Raw genomic sequence first — 21,472 nt, forward strand, 5'->3', positions numbered from 1 at the left:
ACATGACTTAGATTCTCTTTCACAGGAATTAGTAATTGTGATAAAAAGAAAATAGTTTCCTTAGTTTGCAGGCAGAACTAGTATTTACACTTAGGAGATATGGCATAGTCATGTTTGCAGGGAAAATTGTGACACACAGAGCTTTGAAGACATACAGAAGGAAATTGAGACACAAGGTATTTGGTCACAGAGAAGCTGAGACAATAGCTGCCTTAGTTTCTGAAAGCTTTTCAGTTTTTACTGAAACTCCTTCATGGTATGATTAACTCCTGGATCCTTATATATCCTTTTATTTTTTATATTCATTCAGAAGATATTGTGTGGTTTATTTAGAACCTGAAGGACACTACAGCTGTAGAAATGATGGTATTTTTCATATTATATATATATATATTTCAGTTCAAAATTTTCCATTTGGTTCCTTTGTCTTGGCTATTGTGCAACTTAGATTTAATGAACTCTTCTTTGCAGTTTCTCCTCCAGGGTAAATTTTCCAGACAATCTAGCTGCTTCACTAACCCAAACTTTGATTTCTGCTATATCAGGTCAGCAAGACCACTGTGCTCAAGGTGGCTTTCCCCTATTTTGATGAGAAAGTGTCTTCAAACAGAAAGCCAGAGACATCCTAGAACTTCATGTTATATGCACAACCGAGGAATTGCAGTCTTGCACCTTTTATTCAGAGTCTGAAAGGAATTATTTTATATAACTTGTCCTGTTTAATAATCATTTATGCTGATTTATATTATGTACTTAGTCTGGGACCACTTAGCTTTTTATGAAAAACATCTAGACAGGCTTATTGTAAGCTATTCCTTAAATTTTTCTGAAGTAAATTCATGGTATTGACTATATTTTTCATTTACCATCTTGATTAATATTAGGTTTCTTCAAACATTTTTAGAATTATTTTAATAGGCTTAATGTAAGTCAAAGGTATTTTTATTACATTGGTCTCACTTTTGTTTCCTCTGTGCTGCTTTTATCCAACCCATGGGCTGCCTTTCCAGTACTAGCTATTGAAACGATATTTTGGGCTATCTGTCCTGTCATGATATCTCAGATCTAGACACAAAGATGATTACAAGGGTCTCTGTACATTCCTTATAAGCCTCCATTTCAGAATTATAACAGTGTGTAAATCACTTATCACTCACCCCACAAATACTTTGGTCTCCTTTACAGTGAACTTTACAATAGAACTCCTTTGCAGTAGAACTCAAAGCTGCTACTACATGCTTGTGGATCTGAAGCCCAATAGATAAGCCATTATTGTTCAACAGTAAGATTTTTCTAGTTTCTGGTTAACTGCTTTATACTTTATCTACTATTGTTATGTATTTGGAGCTAGTTCACTACAGTTCAGTCATTCAGTCATGTCTAACTCTTTGGAACCTCATGGACTACAGCACACCAGGCCTCTCTGTCCATCACCAACTCCTGGAGTTTACTCAAACTCATGTCCATTGAGTCGGTGATGCCATCTAACAATCTCATCCTCTGTTGTTCCCTTCTCCTCCTGCCTACAATCTTTCCCAGCATGAGGATCTTTTTCAATGAGTCAGCTATTTGAATCAAAGTAATAGAGTTTCAGCTTCAGCATCAGTCCTTCCAATGAGCACTCAGGACTGATTTCCTTTAGGATGGGCTGGTTGGATCTCCTTGAAGTTCAAGGGGCTTTCAAGAATCTTCTCTAACACTACAGTAAAAAGCATCAATTCTTCAGTGCTCAGCTTTCTTTATAGTCCAACTCTCACATCCATACATGACTACTGGAAAAACCATAGCCTTGACTAGATGGACCCTTGTTGGCAAAGTCATGTCTCTGCTTTTCAACATGCTAAGTTGATCATAACTTTCCATCCAAGGAGCAAGCGTCTTTTAATTTCATGGCTGCAGTTACCATCTGCAGTGATTTTGGACCCCTCCCCCAAAAATAAAGTCTGTCACTGTTTCCACTGTTTCCCGGTTTCCCATGAAGTGATGGGACTGGCTGCCATTATCTTAGTTTTCTGAATGTTGAGTTTTAAGCCAACTTTTTCACTCTCCTCTTTCACTTTCCTCAAGAGGCTCTTTAGTTCTTCTTCACTTTCTGTCATAAGGGTGGTGTCATCTGCATATCTGAGGTTATTTCTTCTGGCAACCTTGATTCCAGCTTGTGCTTCATCCAGTGCAGTATTTCTCATGATGTACTCTGAATATAAGTTAATGGCACCCCACTCCAGTACTCTTGCCTGGAAAATCCCATGGACAGAGGTGCCTGGTAGGCTGCAGTCCATGGGGTCGCTAAGAGTAGGACACGACTGAGCGACTTCACTTTGACTTTTCACTTTCGTGCATTGGAAGAGGAAATGGCAACCCACTCCAGTGTTCTTGCCTGGAGAATCCCATGGACAGAGGAGCCTGGTGGGCTGCAGTCTATGGGGTCACATAGAGTCGGACACGACTGAAGCGACTTAGCAGCAGCAGCAGCAGCAAGCATGGTGTTAATATTCACCCAAGGTAATGTATTCCTTTCCCTATTTGGAACCAGTCTGTTCCATGTTCACTTCTAACTGTTGCTTCTTGACCTTCATACAGATTTCTCAAGAGGCAGGGCAGATGGTCTGGTATTCCAATCTCTTTCAGAATTTTCCATAGTTTGTTGAGATCTACACAGTCAAAAGTTTTGGCATAGTCAATAAAGCAGAAATAGATGTTTTTCTGGGACTCTTTTGCCTTTTCAATGATCCAGCGGATGTTGGCAATGTGATCTCTGTTTCCTTTGCCTTTTCTAAAACCAGCTTGAACACCTGGAAGTTCAAGATTCACATACTGTTGAAGCCTGGCTTGAAGAATTTTGAGCATTACTTTGATAGCACATGAGATGAGTGCAATTGTGTGGTAGTATGAGCATTCTTTGTCATTGCCTTTCTTTGGGATTTGAATGAAAACTGACCTTTTCTAGTCCTGCTGAGTTTTCCAAATTTGCTGGCATATTGAGTTCAGCACTTTCACAGCATCATCTTTCAGGATTTGAAATATCTCAACTGGAATTCCATCACCTCCACTAGCTTTGTTCGGAGTGATGTTTCCTAAAGGCCCAATTGACTTTGCACTCCAGGATGTCTGGCTCTAGGTGAGTGATCACAGCATTGTGATTATCTGGGTCATGAAGATCTTTTTTGTATAGTTCTTCTGTGTATTCTTGCCACCTCTTCTTAATATCTTCTGCTTCTGTTAGGTCCATACCATTTCTCTCCTTTATTGTGCCCATCTTTGTATGAAAAGTTCTTGGAGCTAAGCATGAAATAACTGAGGTATCATGACTAGAATACATTTCCAACTACCAGTCAGACATTTTTTTCTCTGAAATTTCCATAATTTAAATATGGGGTAGATTAAAATTTTTTCATTTTTATATAGTTAAAGCAGAAAAAAAAACTTTAGATAGTATATCCTCATTAAAAAGTATTACTTTGTATTTTTAAAATAAATAAAATAAAGATTTATGAAAGTGGGTACAGAGGGAATACATCTTAACACAAGAAAAGCTGTTTATAACAAATCCATAGCAATACAATACTAAAGTGTGAAAAGATGAAAACTGAAACAACTCAAGGATGCCCACTCTCACCAGTTCTCTTCAATATAGTATTGGGAGTCTGAGCCACAACAATCAGCTAATAAAAAGAACTCAAAGGTATTCAAATTGGGAAGGAAGAGGTAAAACTGTCAGTATACATGATGAATTGATACTATATATATATATGTAGAAATTCCCAAAAACTCCTGGAAAAAACTACAAGAACTGATAAATGAAGTTAGCAAGGTAGCAGAATACAAGATTAACATACAGAAATAAGTTGAACTTCTTTACACTAACAACGAAACATAAGAAATAATCTCTTTTAAAAATACATCAAAAAATAAAATTCCTAGAGGAAACCTTACCAAGAAGTTGGAAGATTTATATGCTGAGAACTTATATTTATATACTGAGAAAGCATTAAAAAGCAAATTAAAGATGATTCAAAGAAATGGGAAGATATTCCATGCTCTTGGATTGGAAGAATAGTGTAAAAATCATAGAACTACTCAAAGCAATATAGAGATTTAAGTGATCCCTATCAAATTACTCAGGACACTTTTCATAGAACTAGAACAAGTAATCCTAAAATTCATGTGGAACCAAAAAAGACCCAGAATTGCCAAGGCAATCCTGAGGAAAAAGAACAAGTCAGAAGGCATAACCCTCCCAGATTTTAGACACAGTAATCAAAAGCTACAGTTATCAAATGTTGGCACAAAAACAGACTCATAGATCAATGCAACAGAATAGAGAACCCAGAAGGAAACCTGCATGCTTATGATTAATTAGGAGGCAATAATGTGAATTGAGAAACAGTCTCTTCAGCAAGTGGTGTTGGGAAGTTGGGCTTCTGCAGGTAAATCAATCACGTTAGAACACACACTCATATCATTCACAAAAGTAAACCCAAAACAGCTTAAGGACTTCAACATAAGACATGACACCATAAAACTCCTTGTTCTGTCGTTCACTTGTGTCTGATTGTTTGCGACCCCATGGACTGCAGCACTCCAGGCTTCCATGTCCTTCACTATCGTCCATAATTTGCTCAAACTCACATCCATTGAGTCGACAATGCCATCTAACCATCTCATTCGCTGTTGCCCTTTTCTCCTCCTGCCCTCAATGTTTCCCAGCATTAAAGATGTTTTCAGTGAATCAGCTCTTCCCATCAGGTGGTCAAGTATTGGAGCTTCAGTATCAGTCCTTCCAATGAGAATATTCAGGGTTGATTTATTTTAAGATTGACTGGTTTGATCTCCTTGCTCTCCAAGGATCTCTCAAGAGTCTTCTCTAGCACCACATTTCAAAAGCATCAATTCTTCAGTGCTCAGCCGTCTTTATGGTCCAACTCTCACATCTATACGTGACTATTGGAAAAACTATAACTTGAGTAGACAGAGCTTCATTGTTAAAGTAATGTCTCTGCTTTTTAATACACTGTCTAGGTTTGTCATAGCTTTTCTTCCAAGGAGTAAATGTCTTTTAATTTCATGGCTACAGTCACTCTCACAGTTATTTTGGAGCCCAAAATAAAGTCTGTCACTGATTCTGTTTTTCCCCATCTATTTGCCATGAAATGTTGGGAACCTATGCCATTATCTTAGATTTTTGAATGTTGGATTTTAAGCCAGCTTTTTCACTCTCTTCTTTCACCCTCATGAAGAAGCTCTTTAGTTCCTCTAAGCTTTCTGTCATTTGGGTGGTGTTATCTGCATATCTGAGGTTATTGGTATTCCTCCCAGCAATCTTGATTCCAGCTTCATCCAGCCCAGCGTTTTGCATGATGTACTCTGCATGTAGGGCTTACTGTGTAGCTCAGGTAGTAAAGAATCTGGCCGCAATGCAGGAGACCCTGGTTTGATACCTGGGTTGGGAAATTCCTCTGGAGAAGGGATAGGCTACCCAGTCAAGTATTCTTGGGCTTCCCTGGTGGTTCAGATGGTGAATAATCTGCCTTTAATGAGGGATACCTGGCTTCAATACCTGGGTTGGGAAGACCCCCTGGAAGAGGGCATTGTGACCCAGTCCAGTTTTTTTGCCTGGAGAATACCCATGAACAGAGGAGCCTAGTGGACTACAGTCCATGGGGTTGCAAAGAGTTGGACACAACTGAGCAACTAAGCACAGCACACATCACACTCTGCATGCAAGTTAAATAAGCAGGATGACAATAAACAGCCTTGTTATACTCCTTTCCAAACTTAGAATCAGTCCATGGTTCCATGTACAATTCTAACTGTTGCTTCTTAACCTGCATACATGTTTCTCAGGAGGCAGTTTAGATTGTCTGGTTTCCCATGTCTAAGAATTTTCCACAGTTTGTTGTGATAGCATAGTCAATGAAGGAGAAGTAGACGTTCTTTTGGAATTGCCTTGTTTTTTCTATGATCCAATGGATGTTGGCAATTTGACCTCTGGTTCCTCTGCCTTTTCTAAGCCCAGCTTGAACATATGGAATTTCTCAGTTCACATACCATTGAAGCCTAGCTTGAAGGATTCTCAGCAAAATCTTGCTAGCATATTAAATGAGTGCAATTTTATGGTAGTTTGAACATTGTTTGGCCTTGTCTTTCTTTGGTATTAGAATGAAAACTGGATGTTTTCCAGTCCTGTGGTCACTGCTGAATTTTCCAAATTTGCTATCATATTTAGTATAGCACTTTCACAGCATCATCTTTTAAGATTTGAAATAGCTCAGCTAGAATTCTGTTACCTCCACTAGCTTTGTTTGTAGTATTTTTTCTTAAAGGCCCACTTCATTTCACACTGCAGGATGTCTGGTTCATACCATTGTGGTTATCCAGGTCATTAAGACCTTTGCTGTAGCAATCATAGGCAAAACATCTTCTGACATAGTTGCAACAATGTTTTCTTAGGCCAGTCTCCCAAGGTAATAGAAATAAAAGTGAAAATGAACAAATAGTATCTAATCAAACTTACACTTTTTGCACAATAAAGGAAACCATAAACAAAATGAAAAGACAACCTTCAGAATGGGAGAAAATAGTTGCAAAAATGGAGCTGACAAAGGCTTATACAACTCAACAACAACAACAACAGCAAAACAACAACAAAAACAACCCAATCAAAAAGGGGAAGAAGACATAAATAGACATTTCTCCAAAAAAGACCTGCAGATGGCCAATAAGCACATGAAAATATGCTCAACATTGCTAATTATTAAACAAATGCAAATAAAAACTACACTGAGTCAGGACACTCTACATATGTACACCCATGGCTGGTTCATGTCAATGTATGGCAAAAATTACTACAATATTGTAAAGTAGTTAGCCTCTGATTAAAATAAATTAATTAATTAAAAAAAAAAGTACGGTGAAGTACCACCTCAGACCAATCAGAATAGCCATCATTAGAACATCACCAAGTAACAAATGCTGTAGAGAGTGTAGAGAAAAGGGAATACTCTTATTTTGTTGCTGAGAATGTACATTGATGCAGCCACTATGTAAAACAGTATTGATATTCCTCAAAAACCTAAAAATAGAGTGGCCATATGATATAGCAATCTCACCCCTGGGCATATACCCAGACAAAACTATAATTCAGAAGGATACAGACACACTTATGTTCCTAGAAGCAGTATTTACAATAGCTAAGAAAGACATGAAAACAACCTAAATACCTAAATGTTTATCAACAGAATGGATACAGAAGATACTGTGTGTGTGCGTGTGTATGAGTATTATTTCATGAGATATTACTAAGCCATCAGAAAGAATCAAATAATGCCATTTTATATGAAGTAAGTCATAAGGAGAAAGACATATATCGTATGATATCACTTACATGTGGAATCTCAAATAGAGTACAAATCAGTGTATCTACAAAATAAAAATTGTCACAGATTTAGAGAACAGACTTGTGGTTGCCAAGAAGGAAGGGGTTGGAGTGATGGAATGGGACTCTAGGATTAGAAGGGGCAAGTAATTACATATATATGGGACACATATATGTATAACTGAGTCATTTTGCTGTATATAAGAAATTAATACAACATTGTAAATCAACTATTCTTCAACAAAAACTTTCAAAAAAAGGAAGAGAATCATTATATGTAATGTAACTAAAAAGTTTTTAAACCCCAGAACACAATCACTTTTTTTTTATTAAATTTGTCTCCTTCCTTTCTGTACTCACAATGAAATAATATCAGAAAAGAATTGAAGTTTTGTTGAAATTGCTATCATATAACTTATGCTTTGAAATTGGTAAGCATGAACTTTATATTTATTTTTTTTAAAGGTATAGATAAATCAGAAGATAGTCATGATTTATTAATAAAGAAAGATACATTATATAGCATTTTTAGCAATTAAAAATCAGTACGTGTATACATGTGTGTGAACATGTGTACATATACTTTTTAATATATATATAAATTTACTTTAAATAAATTTATATAACAAAAATATGCATAAATCTGTTAACAGTGTTTGACTGTGGGTAGTGGCATTACTACCCTTCCCTTTCATGTATCACAGCCTTGTCATGGTAAAGGGGCTTGCATAATTCAATGAAGCTATGAATCATGCCATGAAGGATAACCCAAGATGCATGGATCATATTGAAGAGTTCTGACAAAATGTGGTCCACAGGAGAAAAAATTACAACCCACTCCAGTATTCTTGCTTGGAAAACTCCATGGACAATAAATATGAAAAGGCAAAAAGATATGATGCTGGGAGACGAGCCACCCTAGGTTGGAAGGTGTCCAATATGCCACTAGGGAAGAGCAGAGGGCAGTTACTAATAGCTCTAGAAAAAATGAAGTGGCTGGGCCAAAGCAGAAACGATGCTCTGTTGTAGGTGTGTCTAGTGGTGAAAGTAAAGTCTAATACTGTAAAGAGTAATATTGCATAGGCACCTGGAATGTTGAGCTTCCCAGGTGGTGCTAGTGGTAAAGAACCCACCTGCCAATTCAGGAGATATAAGTTACATGGGTTCGATCCCTATGTTGGGAGAATCCCTTGGAGAAGGGCATGGCAACCCACTTCAGTATTCTTGCCTGTAGAATCCCAATGGAAAGAGGAACCTGATGGGCTACTTTCCATAGGATCACACAGAGTCAGACATGACTGAAGTAACTTATCATGGCACATCATCTGGAATATTAGGTCCATGAATCAAGGTAAATTGGATATGATCAAGCAGGAGATGGCAAGGTTGAACATTGATATCATAAGAATCAGTGAACTAAAATGGATGGGAAAGGGTGAATTTAATTTAGATAACCAGTGTATGAACTACTATGAGCAAGGATCCCTTAAAAAATGGAGTAGCCTCCATAGTCAACAAGAGACCGAAATGCAGTACTTGGGTGCAATCTCAAAAATGACAGAATGTCCTTCATTCATTTCCAAGGCAAACCATTCAACATCATAGTAATCTAAGTCTATGTCGAACCACTGATGCCAAAGAAGCTGATGTTGATCAGTTCTATAAAAGCCTACAACACTTTCTAGAATGAACACCGAATTAAAAAAAAAAAAATGATATCTTTCTCATCATACAGGATTAGAATGCAAAAGTATAGACCCAAGAGATACTCATAATAACATGCAAGTTTGGCCTTGGAGTACAAAATAAAGCAGGGAAACTCAGATATGTTTCTAATAAGCAGCCATGTTTAAAAACAATTGGACTGTATGAGGATCATTTTCTTTTATCCTGTTTGTTTCACTTTTTCTATTTCATATTCACTGCTCCCATTTAATTTAGTCTATGTTTTTTCAATTTCTCCATCTCTCTCTCTTTTAATACAAATTTATTTATTTTAAGTGGAGGTTAATTACTTTACAATACTGTATTGGCTTTTCCATACATCAACATGAATCTATCACGGGTGTGCACGTATTCCCCATCCTGAACCCCGCTTCTAGCTCCCTCCCCATACCATCCCTTTGGGTCATCCCAGTGCACCAGGCCAGAGCATCCTGTATCATGCATCGAACCTGGACTGGAGATTCTTTTCACATATGATATTATACATGTTTCAAAGTCATTCTCTCAAATCATCCCACCCTCACCCTTGCCCACAGAGTCCAAAAGACTGCTCTATACATCTGTGTCTCTTTTCCTGTCTCGTGTACAGGGTTATCATTGCCATCTTTCTAAATCCATATATATGAATTAGTATACTGTATTGATGTTTTAATTTCTGGCTTACTTCACTTTGTATAATTGGCTCCAGTTTCATCCACCTCATTAGAACTGATTCAAATGCATTCTTTTTAAAGGCTGAGTAATACTCCATTGTGTATATGTACCACAGCTTTCTTATCCATTCATCTGCTGATGGGCATCTAGGTTGCTTCCATGTCCTGGCTATTATAAACAGTGCTGCAATGAACATAGGGGTACATGTGTCCCTTTCAATTCTGGTTTTCTCCGTGTGTATGCCCAGCAGTGTGATTGCTGGGTCATATGGCAGTTCTAGTTCCAGTTTTTAAAGGAATCTCCAGACTGTTCTCCATAGTGGCTGTACTAGTTTGCATTCCCACCAACAGTGTAAGAGGGTTCCCTTTTCTCCACACCCTCTCCAGCATTTATTGCTTGTAGACTTTTGTGAAATGATACCTCATTGTGGTTTTGATTTGCATTTCTCTGATAATGAGTGATGTTGAGCATCTTTTCATGTGTTTGTTAGCTGTCTGTACGTCTTCTTTGGAGAAATGTCTGTTTAGTTCTTTGGCTCATTTTTTGATTGGGTCATTTATTTCTCTGGAATTGAGCTTCAGGAGTTGCTTGTATATTTTAAAGATTAATTCTTTGTCAGTTGCTTCATTTGCTGTTATTTACTCCCATTGTGAAGGCTGTCTTTTCACCTTGCTTGTAGTTTCCTTTGTTGTGCAGAAGCTTTTAATTTTAATTATGTCCCATTTGTTTATTTTTGCTTTTATTTCCAATATTCTGGGAGGTGGGTAATAGAGGATCCTGCTGTGATTTATGTCAGAGAATGTTTTGCCTATGTTCTCCTCTAGGAATTTTATAGTTTCTGGTCTTACGTTTAGATACTTAATCCATTTTGAGTTTATTTTTGTGTATGGTGTTAGAAAGTGTTCTACTTTCATTCTTTTACAAGTGGTTGATCAGTTTTCCCCCCACCACTTGTTAAAGAGTTGTCTTTTCTGCATTGTATATTCTTGCTTCCTTTGTCAAAGATAAGGTGTCCATAGGTGCATGGATTTATCTCTGGGCTTTCTATATTTCTGTCTTTGTGCCAGTACAACGCTGTCTTGATGACTGTGGCTTTGTAGTAGAGCCTGAAGTCAGGCAGGCTGATTCCTCCAATTCCATTCTTCTTTCTCAAGATTGCTTTGGCTATTTGAGGTTTTTTGTATTTCCATACAAATTGTGATATTATTCTCTCTGGCTCTGTGAAAAATACCGTTGGTAGCTTGATAGGGATTGCATTGAATCTATAGATTGCTTTGGGGAGTATACTCATTTTCATTATATTGATTCTTCTGATCCATGAACATGGTATATTTCTCCATCTATTAGTGTTCTCTTTGATTACTTTCACCAGTGTTTTATAGTTTTCTATATATAGGTCTTTAGTTTCTTTGGGTAGATATATTCCTAAGTATTTTATTATTTTCATAGCAATGGTGAATGAGATTGTTTCCTTAATTTTTCTTTCTGTTTTCTCATTATTACTGTATAGGAATGCAGGGATTTCTGTGTGTTGATTTTATATACTGCAACTTTACTATATTCATTGATTAGCTCTAGTAATTTTCTGGTGGAGTCTTTAGGGTTTTCTATGTAGAGGAATATGTCATCTGCAAACAGTGAGAGTTTTACTTTTTCTCTTCCAATTTGGATTACTTTTATTTCTTTTTCTGCTCTGATTGCTCTAACCAAAACTGCGAAAACTATGTTGAATAGTAGTGGTAAAAGTGGGCACCCTTGTCTTGTTCCTGACTTTAAGGGAAATGCTTTCAATTTCTCACCATTGAGGATAATGTTTGCTGTGGGTTTGTCATCAGATCAGATCAGATCAGTCGCTCAGTCGTGTCCAACTCTTTGCGACCCCATGAATTGCAGCACGCCAGGCCTCCCTGTCCATCACCCACTCCCGGAGTTCACTCAGACTCACGTCCATCGAGTCAGTGATGCCATCCAGCCGTCTCATCCTCTGCCGTCCCCTTCTCCTCTTGCCCCCAATCCCTCCCAGCATCAGAGTCCTTTCCAATGAGTCAACTCTTCGCATGAGGTGGCCAAAGTACTGGAGTTTCAGCGTTGGCATCATTCCCTCCAAAGAAATCCCAGGGCTGATCTCCTTCAGAATGGACTGCTTGGATCTCCTTGCAGTCCAAGGGACTCTCAAGAGTCTTCTCCAACACCACAGTTCAAAAGCATCAATTCTTCGGTGCTCAGCCTTCTACACAGTCCAATTCTCACATCCATACATGAACACTGGAAAAACCATAGCCTTGACTAGACGAACCTTTGTTGACAAAGTAATGTCTCTGCTTTTGAATATGCTATCTAGGTTGGTCATAACTTTCCTTCCAAGGAGTAGGTGTCTTTTAATTTCATGGCTGCAGTCACCATCTGCAGTGATTTTGGAGCCCAGAAAACTAAAATCTGACACTGTTTCCACTGTTTCCCTGTCTGTTTCCCATGAAGTGATGGGACCGGATGCCATGATCTTCGTTTTCTGAATGTTGAGCTTAAGCCAACTTTTTCACTCTCCGCTTTCACCTTCGTCAAGAGGCTTTTTAGTTCCTCTTCACTTTCTGCCATAAGGATGGTGTCATCTGCATATCTGAGGTTATTGATATTTCTCCTGGCAATCTTGATTCCAGCTTGTGTTTCTTCCAGTCCAGTGTTTCTCATCATGTACTCTGCATATAAGTTAAATAAACAGGGTGACAATATACAGCCTTGACGTACTCCTTTTCCTATTTGGAACCAGTCTGTTGTTCCATGTCCAGTTCTAACTGTTGCTTCCTGACCTGCATACAAACTTCTCAAGAGGCAGATCAGGTGGTCTGGTATTCACATCTCTTTCAGAATTTTCCACAGTTTCTTATGATCCACACAGTCAAAGGCTTTGGCATAGTCAATGAAGCAGAAACAGATATTTTTCTGGAACTCTCCTGCTTTTTCCATAATCCAGCGGATGTTGGCAATTTGATCTCTTGTTCCTCTTCCTTTTCTAAAACCAGCTTGAACATTAGGAAGTTCATGGTTCACATATTTCTGAAGCCTGGCTTGGAGAATTTTGAGCATTACTTTACTAGCGTATGAGATGAGTGCAATTGTGCGGTAGTTTTAGCATTCTTTGGCATTGCCTTTCTTTGGGATTGGAATGAAAACTGACCTTTTCCAGTCCTGTGGCCACTGCTGAGTTTTCCAAATTTGCTGGCATACTGAATGCAGCACTTTCACAGCATCATCTTCCAGGATTTGGAATAACTCAACTGGAATTCCATCACCTCCACTAGCTTTGTTCGTAGTGATGCTTTGTAAGGCCCACTTGACTTTACATTCCAGGATGTCTGGCTCTAGGTGAGTGATCACACCATCGTGATGATCTGGGTCGTGAAGCTCTTTTTTGTACAGTTCTTCTGTGTATTCTTGCCACCTCTTCTTAATATCTTCTGCTTCAGTTAGGTCCATACAATTTCTGTCCTTTATTGAACCCATCTTTGCATGAAATGTTCCTTTGGTATCTCTGATTTTCCTGAAGAGATCTCTAGTCTTTCCCATTCTGTTGTTTTTCTCTATTTCTTTGCATTGATTGCTGAAGAAGGCTTTCTTATCTCTTCTTGCTATTCTTTGGAATTCTGCATTCAGATTTTTATATCTTTCCTTTTCTCCTCTGCTTTTTGCTTCTCTTCTTTTCACAGCTATTTGTAAGGCCTCCCCAGACAGCAATTTTGCTTTTTTGCATTTCTTTTCCATGAGGATGGTCTTGATCCCTGTCTCCTGTACAATGTCACGAACCTCATTCCATAGTTCATCAGGCACTCTATCTATCAGATCTAGGCCCGAAATCTATTTCTCACTTCCACTGTATAATCATAAGGGATTTGATTTAGGTCCTACCTGAATGGTCTAGTGGTTTTCCCTACTTTCTTCAATTTCAGTCTGAATTTGGCAATAAGGAGTTCATGATCTGAGCCACAGTCAGCTCCTGGTCTTGTTTTTGCTGACTGTATAGAGCTTCTCCATCTTTGGCTGCAAAGAATATAATTAATCTGATTTTGGTGTTGACCATCTGGTGACGTCCATGTATAGAGTCTTCTTTGTGTTGTTGGAAGAGGGTGTTTGTTATGACCAGTGCATTTTCTTGGCACAACTCTGTTAGTCTTTGCCTTGCTTCATTCCATATTCCAAGGCCAAATTTTCCTGTTTCTCCAGGTGTTTCTTGACTTCCTACTTTTGCATTCCAGTCCCCTATAATGAAAAGGACATCTTTTTTGGGCGTTAGTTCTGAAAGGTCTTGTAGGTCTTCATAGAACCCTTCAACTTCAGCTTCTTCAGCATTACTGGTTGGGGCATAGACTTGGATTACTGTATTATTGAATGGTTTGCCTTGGAAACAAACAGAGATCATTCTGTCGTTTTTGAGATTGCATCCAAGTACTGCATTTCAGACTCTTTTGTTGACCATGATGGCTACTCCATTTCTTTGAGGGATTCCTACCCACAGTAGTAGATATAATGGTCATCTGAGTTGAATTCACCCATTCCAGTCCATTTCAGTTTGCTGATTCCTAGAATGTCGACATTCACTCTTGCCATCTCTTGTTTGACCACTTTCAATTTGCCTTGATTCATGGACCTAACATTCCAGGTTCCTATGCAATATTGCTTTTTATAGCATCGGACCTTGCTTCTATCACCAGTCACATCCACAGCTGGGTATTCTTTTTGCTTTGGCTCCATCCCTTCATTATTTCTGGGGTTATTTCTCCACTCATCTCCAGTAGCACTTTGGGCAACTACTGACCTGGTGTGTTTCTCTTTCAGTATCCTATCATTTTTGCCTTTTCATACTGTTCATGGGGTTCTTACGAAAGAATACTGAAGTGTTTTTCCATTCCCTTCTCCAGTGGACCACATTCTGTCAGATCTCTCCACCTTATGTTGAGGTATGTTCCTTCTATTCCTGATTTCTGGAGAGTTTTTATCATAAATGGATGTTAAATTTTGTCAAAGGCTTTCTCTGCATCTATTGAGATAATCATATGGCTTTTATTTTTCAGTTTGTTCATGTGGTGTATTAACATTGACTGTTTTGTGGATATTGAAGAATACTTGCATCCCTGGGATAAAGCCTACTTGGTCATGATGTATGATCTTTTAAATGTGTTGTTGGATTCTGTTTGCTAGAATTTTGTTAAAGATTTTTGCATCTGTGTTCATCAGTGATATTGGCCTGTAGTTTTCTTTTTTTGTGGGATCTTTGTCAGGTTTTGGTATTAGGGTGATGGTGGCCTCATAGAATGAGTTTGGAAGTTTACCTTCCTCTGCAATTTTCTAGAAGAGTTTGAGTAGGATAGATGCTAACTCTTCTCCAAATTTTTGGTAGAATTCATCTGTGAAACTGTCTGGACCTGGGCTTTTTTTTTACTGGAAGATTTCTGATTACAGTTTCATTTCTATGCTTGAGATTGGTCTGTTAAGATTTTCTATTTGTTCCTGGTCCAGTTTTGGAAAGTTGTACTTTTCTAAGAATTTGTCCATTTCTTCCACATTGTCCATTTTATTGGCATATAATTGCTGATAGTAGTCTCTTATGATCCTTTGTATTTCTGTGTTGTCTGTTGTGATCTCTCCTTTTTCATTTCTAATTTTATTGATTTGATTTTTCTTCCTTTGTTTCTTGATAAATCTAGCTAATGGTTTGTCAATTTTATTTATCCTTCAAAGAACCATCTTTTGGCTTTGTTGATTTTTGCTATGGTCTCTTTTGTTTCTTTTGCATTTAGTTCTGCCTTAATTTTTAAGATTTCTTTCCTTCTACTAACCCTGGGGTTTTTCATTTCTTCCTTTTCTAGTTGCTTTAGGTGTAGAGTTAGGTTATTTATTTGACTTTTTTCTTGTTTCTTTAGGTATGCCTGTATTGCTATGAACTTTCCCCTTAACACTGCTTTTACAGTGTCCCACAGGTTTTGGGTTGTTTTGTTTTCTTTTTCATTTGTTTTTGTGTATACTTTGATTTCTTTTTTGACTTCTTCTGTGATTCGTTGGTTATTCAGCAGCGTGTTGTTCAGCCTCCATATGTTGGAATTTTTAATAGTTTTTCTCCTGTAATTGAGATCTAATCTTACTGCATTGTTGTCAGAAAACATGCTTGGAATGATTTCTTTTTTTTTGAATTTACCAAGACTAGATTTATGGCCTAGGATGTGATCTATCCTGGAGAAGTTTCCGTGTGTGCTCGAGAAAAAGGTGAAATTCACTGTTTTTGGGTGAAATGTCCTATACATATCAATTAGGTCTAACTGGTCTATTGTATCCTTTAAAGTTTGTGTTTCCTTGTTAATTTTCTGTTTAGTTGATCTATCCATAGGTGTGAGTGAGGTATTAAAGTCTCCTGCTATTATTGTGTTATTGTTAATTTTCCCTTTCATACTTGTTAGCATTTGTCTTACATATTGCTGTGCTCCTATGTTGGGTGCATATATATTTATAATTGTTATATCTTCTTCTTGGATTGATCCTTTGATCATTATGTAGTGTCCTTCTTTGTCTCTTTTCACAGCCTTTGTTTTAAAGTCTATTTTATCTGATATGAGTATTGCTACTCTTGCTTTCTTTGATCTCTATTTGAGTAGAATATCTTTTTCCAGCCCTTCACTTTCAGTCTGTATGTTTCCCTTGTTTTGAGTGGGTCTCTTGTAGACAATGTATATAAGCATCTTGTTTTTGTGTCCATTCAGCCAGTCTTTGTCCTTTGGTTGGGGCATTCAACCCATTTACGTTTAAGGTAATTATTGATAAGTATGATCCCATTGCCATTTGCTTTATTGTTTTGGGTTCGAGTTTATACACCCTTTTTCTGTTTCCTGTCTAGAGAAGATCCTTTAGCATTTGTTGGAGAGCTGGTTTGGTGGTGCTGAATTCCCTCAGCTTTTGCTTGTCTGTAAAGCTTTTAATTACTCCTTCATATTTGAATGAGATCCTTGCTGGGTACAGTAATCTGGGCTGTAGATTATTTTCTTTCCTCACTTTAAGTATGTCCTGCCATTCCCTTTTGGCCTGAAGAGTTTCTATTGAAAGATCAGCTGTTATCCTTATGGGAATACCCTTGTTGTTATTTGTTGTTTTTCCCTTGCTGCTTTTAATATTTGTTCTTTGTGTTTGATCTTTGTTAATTTGATTAATAAGTGTCTTGGGCTGTTTTGCCTTCGGCTTATCCTGTTTGGGACTCTCTGGGTTTCTTGGACTTGGGTGATTATTTCCTTCCCCATTTTAGGGAAGTTTTCAACTATTATCTCCTCAAGTATTTTCTCATGGTCTTTATTTTTGCCTTATTCTTCTGGGACTCCTATGATTCGAATGTTGGGGCTTTTAACATTGTCCCAGAGGTCTCTGAGTTTGTCCTCATTTCTTTTAATTCATTTTTCTTTTTTCCTCTCTGATTCATTTATTTCTACCATTCTATCTTCTACCTCACTAATCCTCTCTTCTGCCTCCATTATTCTACTGTTGGTTCCCTCCAGAGTGTTTTTGATCTCATTTATTGCATTATTCATTATATATTCACTCTTTTTTTATTTCTTCTAGGCCCTTGTTAAACCTTTCTTCCATCTTCTTAATCCTTAATCTAGGCTATTTACCTGTGATTCCATTTTGTTTTCAGTATTTTGGATCATTTTCAGTATCATTATTTGGAATTCTTTATCAGGTAGATTCCCTATCTCTTCCTCTTTTGTTTGGTTTGGTGGGCATTTATCTTGTTCCTTTACCTGCTGGGTATTCCTCTGTCTCTTCATCTTGTTTATGTTGCTATGTTTGGGGTGGGATTTCTGTATTCTGGCAGTTTGTGGAATCTTTTTATTGTGGAGTTTCCTTGCTGTGGGTGGGGTTGTATGGGTGGCTTCTCAGGGTTTCCTGGTTAGGGAAGCTTGCGTCAGTGTTCTGGTGGGTGGAGCTGGATTTCTTCTCTCTGAAGTGCAATGAAATGTCCAGTAATGAGTTATGAGATGTCACTGGGTTTGGAGTGACTTTAGGCAGTCTGTATATTGAAGCTCAGTGCTGTATTCCTGTGTTGCTGGAGAATTTGTGTGGTATGTCTTGCTCTGGAACTCGTTGGCCCTTGGGTGGTGCTTGCTTTCAGTGTAGGTATGGAGGCAGTTGATGAGCTCCTGTTTATTAATGTTCCCTGGAGTCAGGAGTTCTCTGGTGTTCTCAGGATTTGGACTTAAGCCTTCTGCTTCTGGTTTTCAGTCTTATTTTTACAGTAGCTTCAAGATGTCTCCATCTATACAGAACCATTGATAAAACATCTAGGTTAAAGATGAAAAGTTTCTCCATGGTGAGGGACACCCAGAGAGGTTCACAGAGTTACATGGAGAAGAGAAGAGGGAGGAGAGAGATAGAGGTGACCCGAATGAGGTGAGGTGGAATAAAAAGAGGAGAGAGCAAGCTAGTCTGTAATCACTTCCTTATGTGCTCCACAGTCTGGACCTCCCAGAGATGTTCACAGAGTTATACAGAGAAGAAAAGAGGGAGGAACGAGACAGAGGTGGCCAGGAGGATAAAGGGGGGAATCAAAAGGAGAGAGACAGATCCATCCAGTAATCAGTTTCCTAAGTGTTCTCCACTGTCCAGAACACAAAGAGATTCACAGAGTTGGGTAGAGAAGAGAAGGGGGAGGTTGGAGATAGAGGTGACCTGTTGAAGAAAGGAGAGTCCAAAGGGGAGAGAGCAGTCAAGCCAGTAATCTCGCTCCAAAGTAAAAGTGGGTACTGAAGATTGGGTTCTTAAATGTACAAAATTGATAACAAATACCAAAAAGCAAAGATTAAAAATCTAAAGTAGAGGTTGGATTTTCAAAAATATAATACTAAAGAAGAAAAAAAAAAGCAAAGTCTCAAAAATTATAATATATATATATATTGTGAAGTTTTCTTTAAAAAATAGGGTCTCTTTTTTTTTTCTTCAAAGTAATAGTAGGTTATAAAAATAAGAATTAAAGGAGTAATAGAGGACTTAAAATTAAAAAAATTTAAAAAGTACAGAATGATAGTAAAAATAGTAAAAATATATCTAGGGCTTCCTCTGGTGTTGTGGGCAGTGTGGGGTCAGTTCATTTTTGGATAGTTCCTTGATCCGGCTTATATTTCTTAAGATCTATGGGCCCCTTCCTATGTAGTTGGTATTAACTACAGGGTTTTAATCTATTGCACCTGTCACTTCCAAGGAGGGTCCCTCTGTTTTAGCTTCTGTTTGCTGGTCTCTTCAGTGTCCAATTCCCACCCTGACACAAGGGGGCGGTGGTGGAAACTTTTTTAGGCTCACTTGTTCAGTCGTGCTGTGGGGAGGGAGGGACGCTGCAAACAAATAACACTGGCATCTGCTCACAGTGTCTCGGCCACACTGGGTTTGCCCTCGCTCATGGTGTGTGTGCTTTCCCTGTCAACACTGCTTAGGCTCTGGGTTGCTTTGCCGGGAACTGTCTGAGGCTGGCCGTGGGTTGTATGCACTTCGCAGGTCTGAGCAGCTCAGGTTCAGGTACTTGGATAGTCCTCAGAGGTGCAGACTCGGTTGGGCCTGCGTTTTGTGCCCTTCAGGTCCGAGCAGCTCAGGTGTTTGGCGAGTACGGTCACCAGGACTTATCACCTTCCCCATCCCTGCGATTCAGTTTTCTGGGTGTACAACAGGCACACCTTCTCAGGCGGATGTTGACCATCCAGAATCCCAAGAAGTCTTGGTTAACAATGAAGCCTGCTTGCAGTTTGGTAAATAATGCCTCTCTGGGGCCATGATTGATCCCTTCTGGCTCTGGCTGCCTTTCACCGGAGGGGGATGGTCTGCAGCTGGCTAGCTCTGCTCAGTCTTTTGTTCTGTGAATGGGCCTGATGGTGTCTTAGGGTAGGGCTTTTTGCGTAGCTCTAGTCAGTCTTTTCTTCTATGAGCGGACCTGGTGGTGTCTTAGGTTAGGGCTTTTTGCTTGGTAGCTATCCCACAGTCTGGTTTGCTAGCCCAAGTTAGTTCCTTCAGATTGCCCTTGGGGCATTCAGGCCCAGTCCTTACTCTAAGCAATGCATCCCACGCCTCCCTGCCCAGCCCCCGGTTGCTAGTGGCGGATGCAGACGTCTGTACTGCTTCTCCACTGGGGAAGTTACCATTGGGCACATAATCTGTGGGTTTTAATTATTTATTTATTTCTCCTCCTGGTTATGTTGCCCTCTGTGGTTCCAAGGCTCGCCACAGACTCAGCAGTGAGAGTGTTTCCTGGTGTTTGGAAACTTCTCTCTTTTTAAGACTCCCTTCCTGGGATGGAGGTTCATCCCTACCTCTTTTCTCTCTCTCTCTCTCTCTCTCTTTTTTTTTTTAATAGTTTTTCCTACGTCCTTTCAAAGACAATGCTTTTCTGGGTGCCTGATGTCCTCTGCCAGCATTCAGAAGTTGTTTTGTTGAATTTACTCAGTGTTCAAATGTTCTTTTGATGAATTTGTGGGGGAGAAAGTGATCTCCCTGTACTATTCCTCTGCCATCTTAGGACCACCTCCTCTCTCTTTTTTTGATGTTCTTTTTCAAGCCTTTATCAAACATAGTAGTAAAGCTTTCATATACATATATATAAAATAATACATATCATGTATATATTTTAGAAAAGTTATGACTTTTTGCTTAACTAAAAATTCTATGACATTTTGATCCCACATGTTTGACTTTGTATTAATAGAATTCTAGTTTCTAATTAAAAAAAATAGATATTCAACAGGAAACTCCAATACTTTGGCCACCTGATGTGAACAGCTCACTCATTGGAAAAGATCTCAGTGCTGGGAAAGAATTGAAGGGAAAAGGAGAATGGGTGACAGAGGATGAGATGGTTGATAGCATTGCCAACTCAATGGACATTAATTTTATAAAATTAATTTATTTTAATTGGAGGTTACTTTACAATATTATGGTGTTTTTTTTGCCATACATCAACATAAATCAGCCACAGGTGTACATGTGTCCCCCCATCCTGAACCCCTCTCACTTCCCTACCCACCCCATCCCTCTGGGTTACCCCAGAGCACTTGCACTGTCATCTGTTTTACATATGGTAGTATACATGTTTCAATGCTATTCTCTCAAATCATCCCACCATCACCTTCTCCCACACAGACCAATAGATTTTTGAGCAAACTCCTGGAGATAGTGAAGGACAAATGACTATGGCATGGAGTCACAAAGAATTGGACATGAGTTACTGACCAAATAACAATAGAATGATCATATCTGACTCTTTGTGACCCCATGGACTATACAGTCCATGGAATTCTACAGACCAGAACACTGGAGTGGGGACCTTTCCTTTTTCCAGGAGATCTTCCCAATCCAGGGATCAAACCTGGGCCTCCTGAATTGCAGGCAGATTCTTTACCAGCTGAGCCACAAAGGAAGCCCAAGAATACTGGAGTGGGTAGCCTATCCCTTCTCCAGCAGATCTTCCTGACCTGCATTGCAGGTGGATTCTTTACAACTGAGCTATCAGGGAAGATACGTAAGTGCCAAAAAATCAACAAGTCTTGAAATTTCCATTATGTTTTGCTAAAAACTATAATTATATTAGTAATTATAACTTTAATTTAAAAACTAATAACATTTACTATACACATGCAAGTTGTACAGCTTTAGCAACCACATATGAATGAGGAGCAGTGGCAAAACTTTTCTTCTATTCCTCTG

The 21,472-nt window shown here is 38.6% G+C and overlaps 1 long non-coding RNA gene across 1 annotated transcript in view; it reads left to right on the top strand.

Moving 5' to 3' along the window:
• Window positions 1–203: 203 nt before the first annotated feature.
• The window catches only part of LOC133228482 (uncharacterized), a 53,277-nt gene continuing 32,008 nt past the window's right edge, over window positions 204–21,472 (top strand). The window contains exons 1-2 of the long non-coding RNA XR_009730214.1: window positions 204–366; window positions 472–545. This is a non-coding gene — a long non-coding RNA (uncharacterized LOC133228482). The remainder of the gene's footprint in view (window positions 367–471; window positions 546–21,472) is intronic.

Source organism: Bos javanicus, chromosome 17, assembly GCF_032452875.1.
Source record: "Bos javanicus breed banteng chromosome 17, ARS-OSU_banteng_1.0, whole genome shotgun sequence".
NCBI classification, from domain to species: Eukaryota; Metazoa; Chordata; class Mammalia; order Artiodactyla; family Bovidae; genus Bos; species Bos javanicus.